Below are 7,182 nucleotides of genomic sequence, written 5' to 3'. Positions count from 1 at the left end.
GAATGTGAGGAATATGAGGATATATAAATTAATTAATTTTGCAGAGAGGGAGAAAATGAGAAATGAGCCAGAAGTGATCTCGTCCATTCAGTCATACAGCCTTCAAGCTGTGAAACTACTGCCTCCCAAAAATGTTCTTTTTCAACAATGAGAACAAAATCCTGGAGAGGTGGAAAGAGCAGGAGAGTCTCCCACAGCTTCAGGTAGAAAACAGACAGGTAGAGAGAGAGCTGGAGGTGAAGAGAAAGAGAAAGAAGGAGAAGATGAAGCTGGAGAAAGAGAGGAGACAGCAAGAGAGGTAATGAGAGAAGGTGGAGGCTATCCCAGCTCTCACTGAGCAGAAACAACTTAGCGTGTCCAATTTAAAAACTGCACTTATTGTGAATTTAACTGTTTAAAGTCTGAGGTTCTGTGTGTGGGTTCACATTTTAAGTCCTAACAGATTTAATGTAGTAACATGACCTTCAGCACACATTTTAGGCACACATAGCAGATTTAAGTTTCCTGAAAAGCAGGAAAAGAGAAATACGTTTCAAATATTGAAGAAGTGAAAGCAAGAGCTAAATGAGGAATAAGAGAACATGGAGAGAAAGAGAGAGAGAGAGAGGGAGGAAAAGCTGAGAGAAACTGAGAAAATTGGAAGAAAAATTTGGATAAATGGCTTTCAACAGAAGGGTGGCAGAGTTGGAGAAAAAGAATTCAAAACAGACGGCAATTTTAGAGAAAAAGAGAGAAACCTGGAGAAGGAGGACGGAAAAAAGAAAGAAGTGAGAGTGTTGTGGAAAAGTAAGGACTACATGAGATGTGAGATGAAAATGAAGTGATTCAGGAAATGGAAGGAGAGAGTCTAGGGCAGGGAGATCCCACCTACAGAGAAAACAGTGGTGCACATTCCTTTTAGACATGAAATGAAAGCAAAAGAGGAAACTGAGATGAATGATAAAAAAGAAAAAAAAACAGAGAAATGGAGGGGGTGAGGAATATGGCAAACAAGCTAGAAATGCAGAAAAAGGTAGAGAAACAAGAATTGAAAGATGAAGAGACATCTGATGGAGGAAGTGGCAAAAATAAAGAACCAGAATCAAGAGGAGGTGCAGCAGAAAGACAACAGTAAGAGAGATAATGGAAGCAAGATGGCAACACATGGAGAAAGAAAAGAAGTGCAAGAAAGGATAAATGAAGGAAAGTTTGCTGCAGGAGTGAAGGGGGATTCTGTACAAGGGTTTAGATTTAAAAAAGAGAACCTTAATGAAGAATGATGAGGAGCAGCTTGAGCCTCAAGAATAGGAGGTGCCTCAGGCATTTAGTTGGACTGCAAATGGAGGTCTGCTGGCCATCTCTGATAAACCCCTTAACACAATCCCAGCTGAGCCTGAACACTCTGGACCCTTCTGACCACAACACTGATCCAAACACCAAAGATATTGTGGAGGATGTAACACTGTATCCTTTTATCTCTGTTAAAACCCTCAGCCTGATCTCAGCAATGTCTCAATCATCTGAAATTTTCCCAGATGATCCCATTACTGAACCCAGTTCAGAGAACATTGTGGGTGATGAGAGAAATACTATCCTGGTTGAAGCTGCTTGGAAACCCGAAGGTTTACTGAGACTGAATTAAAAGAAGAAAGTCAAACAGACAGCTCAGATGGACAACACAGTAGATGATGGGCACCAGTCCTCTAATATGATTGATGAGACTGGCCTTGACAATGTGACTGAGAAGAACAAAGGGAAGTGTATCACTGGCTGGATCAATTAGAAATTCAAGGAGAAATGTCAGAAAGCCCAAGGGAAGTGCATCGAGACAGAGGAGGACTATGGACATTCTTCACAATATGTTATATTGTTCATAAACACTACATTAGCACCTCACATGTTCAGCCATAGCCACCCTATGTAATATATTCTGGTTAAATGTCAGTGTTACTGTTTGACATTAGTCACAAGTTTGTAAGCCTCAGAGGTTTGGAATTACTGGAATTATTGGAATTTTCTTCTACATTTAAGTTATATGAATTATCTATTATTTATATTGCTGTTATTGGAACAAAACATCATATCTCATTTTTTGTTGTTTTTCAGTTTTTGACATAATTTGAAAATACCTGTTGCTCTTTACATTTTGCGTAACTTTCTTGAGGAATAATGTGAAAGAAATGATCCAAAATGACTTGTAAAAATGTCTAGTTCCATTGACTCATATTAAAAGTAACGCATGATTTTTCTTCTCCTGTAAAGTTACCATCTTGAGATGTGAGGTTTTCTTCTGACAACAGCGATATGTCAACACATAATTTATTATAGAAGTAGTTTCACACTGAATTCCTGTGACATCAAAAGTTTGAGATGGCACCTCCCACATTGTTCTGTTTGCTTTGATCAAATAACAAATGTGGCAAAAATGTATAGGATGCTATTTCTTTAAATGAAAACTACATTTTCATTCATCATAAAAATCATTTTAACTTCTTAAATGTTGTCACAGTGGAAGGAAAGGAAAGGATCTAGAGGCCAGAGTGGAATGAATGGAAAGAGAAAAAAAAGCAGAGAAGAAAAAACAAAAATCTGAAAAAAAGAGCAGGCCTGAAACTTCACTATTCTACCCCTCTGTATTTGAGGCCACCCATCTCTACCTGTTCTATCAGCTGTGCGCCCCTCTTCTGCATTCTTCATGTGTAATTCAGTGAGGCTGGGTGAATGTGCAGGGGTTCTTTAATGAAGCTGAGGAGAACACAGTCCAAAATATAAATCTGTTTAACACAGAAAGGCCTTTCTAAAACATCAGTCACAGGCAGGCAGAGATAAGTAGCATGAACACTGAAGCAAAACTACACAAAGCAAAACACAACCACACTACTGAGAGTCATCACACTCCCTCAGCCTGTGTTTATTTGAATGTAAATCAGACAAAAATAACCCTACTTAAATTCAGGTGCAGGTTATCACCCTGCACTATGTAGTAGTATTTGAGGTTCCAAAGAGTAGAAAAGCTTTCTGTTTTGGCCCTGATCAAGCTGGATTAGTTTTTCTGTGGAAATTAAGTGATTACATACATGTTTTCTGTGCTTTTAATCAAGTATGAATCTACAGTGTGGTATTTTTGACAGCAATAATAGGTCAGTATTGACAGTAACGACTTACAATAAATAAATAAAGAACTTACTCGCAAATAAGATCATGACAGAGATCAATACTAATTGATCAGTACAGATTTCACAATCTGATCCTTAAGTGTCCTGCAAAACTATGTGGAATATCTTCATCACATTTCCATGAAAAATCAGAGACGTCTTACCAAGCCATGCAGATTTCTATTCTATTCTATTCTATTCTATTCTATTCTATTCTATTCTATTCTATATTCATTTCTGATCTTGTGGTCAAGAGTCAGGAGCACTGATGGACCTGAAAATCATCAAATCAACCATTAGAGATAAGCACGTAAAGGTGATCCAGAGCACTGGTAATTTACTGCAGTATTGACAGAGGCCAGCAGGGGGAGGATGGCTGCAGTGAAAGCTGACCTCTGGATCTATTGTAGTTGTGACCAGGGGTGTACAATACTTTACTTACTTTACTTAAGCATTATGTTGCATGATCCGTACTTGATGCTAGGTTTACTGAAATTGTGTACTTGTACTTACACTGAATTACATTTCCAGGAAAACGCTTTTTCCTCCTTACATTTTTATTTAGATTATTTATTTTGTTATCGTCAGTGATGTTCCTACATATTTGTTGGAGAACCAGTGTCACCCATTTTTAAAACCATGTGCTGACTCTTCATTGTGTGTTAAACTATTTGCTATTTACCTTTGTACACTAGAGCTTGTTTAAATTCCAGGTTTTGGCTTTCAGTTTTAAATAATGAGATTTTGGAGCTGTACTCACACTTTCACTTCAGTATAGTTTTTCTGTACTTTTTCCACCTCTGGATATGGTTATAGTAAACAATGTATGGGGAAATTATAAAACTATTTTAATAAATTGATTAAATTTAATCTTTTTGCTTTTTTTAGTTGATTCCTCAGCTGGGTGACCAGGGTCCTTTCTGGAGTTTGTATGTTCCCCCTGTGTTTGTGCAGGTTTCCTCCTGTTGGTCTGGTTTCCACCCACAGTGCAAAGAGCATGCAGGCAATCCAGTTGTACATGTTAAATTACCCTTAGGTGCGAGTGTATGTGTGTGTGTGTGTGTGTGTGAGAGTGAGAGAGAGAGAGAGAGAGAGAGAGAGAGTGTATAGATGTCTGCCTGTGTGCCTTGTGATGGACTGGCAACCTGTCCAGGGTGTTTTCTGCCTTCTGCCCAATGACCACTGGGATAGACTCCAGCACCCCTCACAACCCAAAAAAATATGTGACTTAGAAAATGCATGTATGTATGTATGTATGTAAAAATAGTGTGACATTCTGTTGAAATTTTCTTTTCTAAGATTTCATTTGTAAAATAAAGTATCACTGAGCTCACGTGACAGCTTGTGCTCACTGCAACTACTGCAGTGCATAAACACAATAAACAAGCGTAAAAACAAACCTAAACATGTATCTGTTGAATTAAAACAGTGCTAATTAAAATTTAATTCAAGAGAAACATTTAGTCTTCAAAGATTACATTAATGGTATTTCAATTCAATGAAACTGCAACGCCATTTCCAAAAAAGTTGGAACGCTGTGAAAATATAAATAAAACAAAATGCAATGATGTGAAATGTATTTGAAAATTTGAAATATTTTTGAGAAATATATGCCCATTTTTAATTTGATGTCAGCAACATGGTTCAAAAAAAGTTGGGACATGGGCAACAAAAGACTGAACTGATGAGCAGGTGAAATCCTATATTATAAAATCATTTCACTTTCAAAGCAGCCAGTCTTCTCAGTTCAAAAATGCTTACAGAGTGTTGTTAAAAAACAGAAGAGGTGAAGAAACACAGCAGTAAACATGCCCCTCAGAGGCTGTTAACTAACAGTAGATGCCTGTAAGGTAGATAAGTAGTAAAAGTTCTTATTTAGATAAGGAATATACTACAACTGTTAATACAAAACTGTTGATTGTTAATTTTGAAAAAATTTGTTTACAGTATGTCACAATAAGTTTTTTTTAAGGATATCATGCATCGTGTCAGTGCTTAAGAAAACAGTTCCTAAGTGCAAGTTTGAATAAAAAGACAGCATAATTAGTTCTATAAAATTAGATTTAGTGCAGCATAATTTGTAAAACAATAAATTTAATGAATACAAAATACAAAAAGTTCATTTAAATTAATTAATCTTTACTGTGTTTTCTTTTCCTAAAACAGAACAATGGCTCCCAGAAAAAGAAAGGGTCCAAAGATTGGTAGGTATTGTCACCAAAAAGGCTCATTGCACACATTCATTGCACACATGAATAGTCTGAGACATTTAAAATTAGAACACCTTTGGAGTAGCAACTGGATTTTCTTATTTTCTTTCTTTTATATTTAGTTTCCAGTCTTCAGAACCACACTACCACACATGAAGTTGACCTGCCCAAAGCAAAGCAACAAGTACACAAAGTGCCTATCTACACCCTTCCACGTACAGTATTAAGTGAAGACCTTCACTACTCTGGCATTAGTACAAACAAGGACCAGACCTCACACACAAATCCATACCCTTTTCCTGAGAGTAGAACAGATACACTCACAGATACAAATGTTGGTTCTATTTCAGTGGACATGTCGTTGATCTCAATGTTGGCCTATTTACATCCATCCATTTTCTAAGCCGCTTCTCCGTCAGGGTCGTGGGGGGGTGCTGGAGCCTATCCCAGCAGTCTTCGGGCGGAAGGCAGGATACACCCTGGATGGGTCGCCAGTCCATCGCAGGGCAGACAGACAGACACAGACAGTCACTCACACACTCACACCTAGGGGCAATGTAGCATGTCCAATTGGCCTGACTGCATGTCTTTGGACTGTGGGAGGAAACCGGAGAACCTGGAGGAAACCCACGCAGACACGGGGAGAACATGCAAACTCCACACAGAGAGGAGCCGGTCACCCGGCTGGGGAATCGAAGCCAGGCCCTCCTAGCTGTGAGGTGACAGCGCGGCCTATTTACAGTTGGACAAAAATAAAAAGATGTGCCTTAAAGATGAGCTTAAAAGCATTGGCGTTCAACCAGGGCCCACAACATCAGTGACATCACTGCGCATTAAACTGTCTGAGGGTACTGTGATCACAGAATAGGAAGCCCTAGACTCTAGGTACTTCAACTCTGTTCCTGGAAAGCTAGTGTCCAGCACAATTTGATGATTTCCCTGCTCAAACACACCTGATTCAACTTGTTAATTGTCAGGTTTAGTAGAGGTATTTGAACAGGGTAATCACCAAACTAGACACAGGCTCAAGAGATAGAATTGAAGAACTCTGTTGTAGACAAAGGCAGATGCTTCAGACACATCAACATGCTCAATTTAAAGACATATATTAACACAAAAATAACTAGGTGGTCTTTATCTTTGCTGTCAGAAGTGGGCTTCCAACAATGTCCGTTCTATTTTCTGAAGGTGAGGCAAGAGACCTCAGCCAAAGTGTTGGCTGACTTGCTGCATACATTACATTCTTGGATGCATCAATGATTGACCATAGTAATCCAGCAGTTTCAGTTGGAAAACTGTCTTCTAACGTATAAAGTCATGGGCTAAACCTATTTTATCTTTATCTGTTAATCTTTTCCATTTCATTTTTTCAGTCAGGGACATGCTGCAGAGGGCTGCAGACTCCGTGAAAGCAAACAGTCTGTCACGATTGGCCCCTCCCAGTCTCCTCATGTGCTTTTTGTTTACTTTTGATTTTCCACGTGGGTTTGTTTTGGTTGTCAGTGTTGCCCCCTTCTTTTCTTGACTCCGCCCCTGATTCGTTTCACCTGTTTCCCACCGGTCTCTCGTCATCCTTGTGATTATTTAAGCCCTGTGTTTGCCCCTAGTTTTGGTTGGTCTTTGTTTGTATGTATGTGCTGTATATATTGTTTGCAGTGTTCTTGTTTGAGGTTCTGTGCTTCTGTTTGTCATGTCTGATCCACATTCTCTCCGTGTTGGCTGTTTGAACCTGAACCATTTTGACTATGACCCTGGATTTGCCCAAAATAAATCTCGCTTATCTCAGCGTATGCGCCTCCCTCGTCGCTCCTTGTTACACAGTCAACATTTCAACTTGG

This window comes from Pygocentrus nattereri, chromosome 3 (assembly GCF_015220715.1).
Source record: "Pygocentrus nattereri isolate fPygNat1 chromosome 3, fPygNat1.pri, whole genome shotgun sequence".
Taxonomy (NCBI): domain Eukaryota; kingdom Metazoa; phylum Chordata; class Actinopteri; order Characiformes; family Serrasalmidae; genus Pygocentrus; species Pygocentrus nattereri.
Note: the sequence above shows the minus strand (reverse complement) of the source record.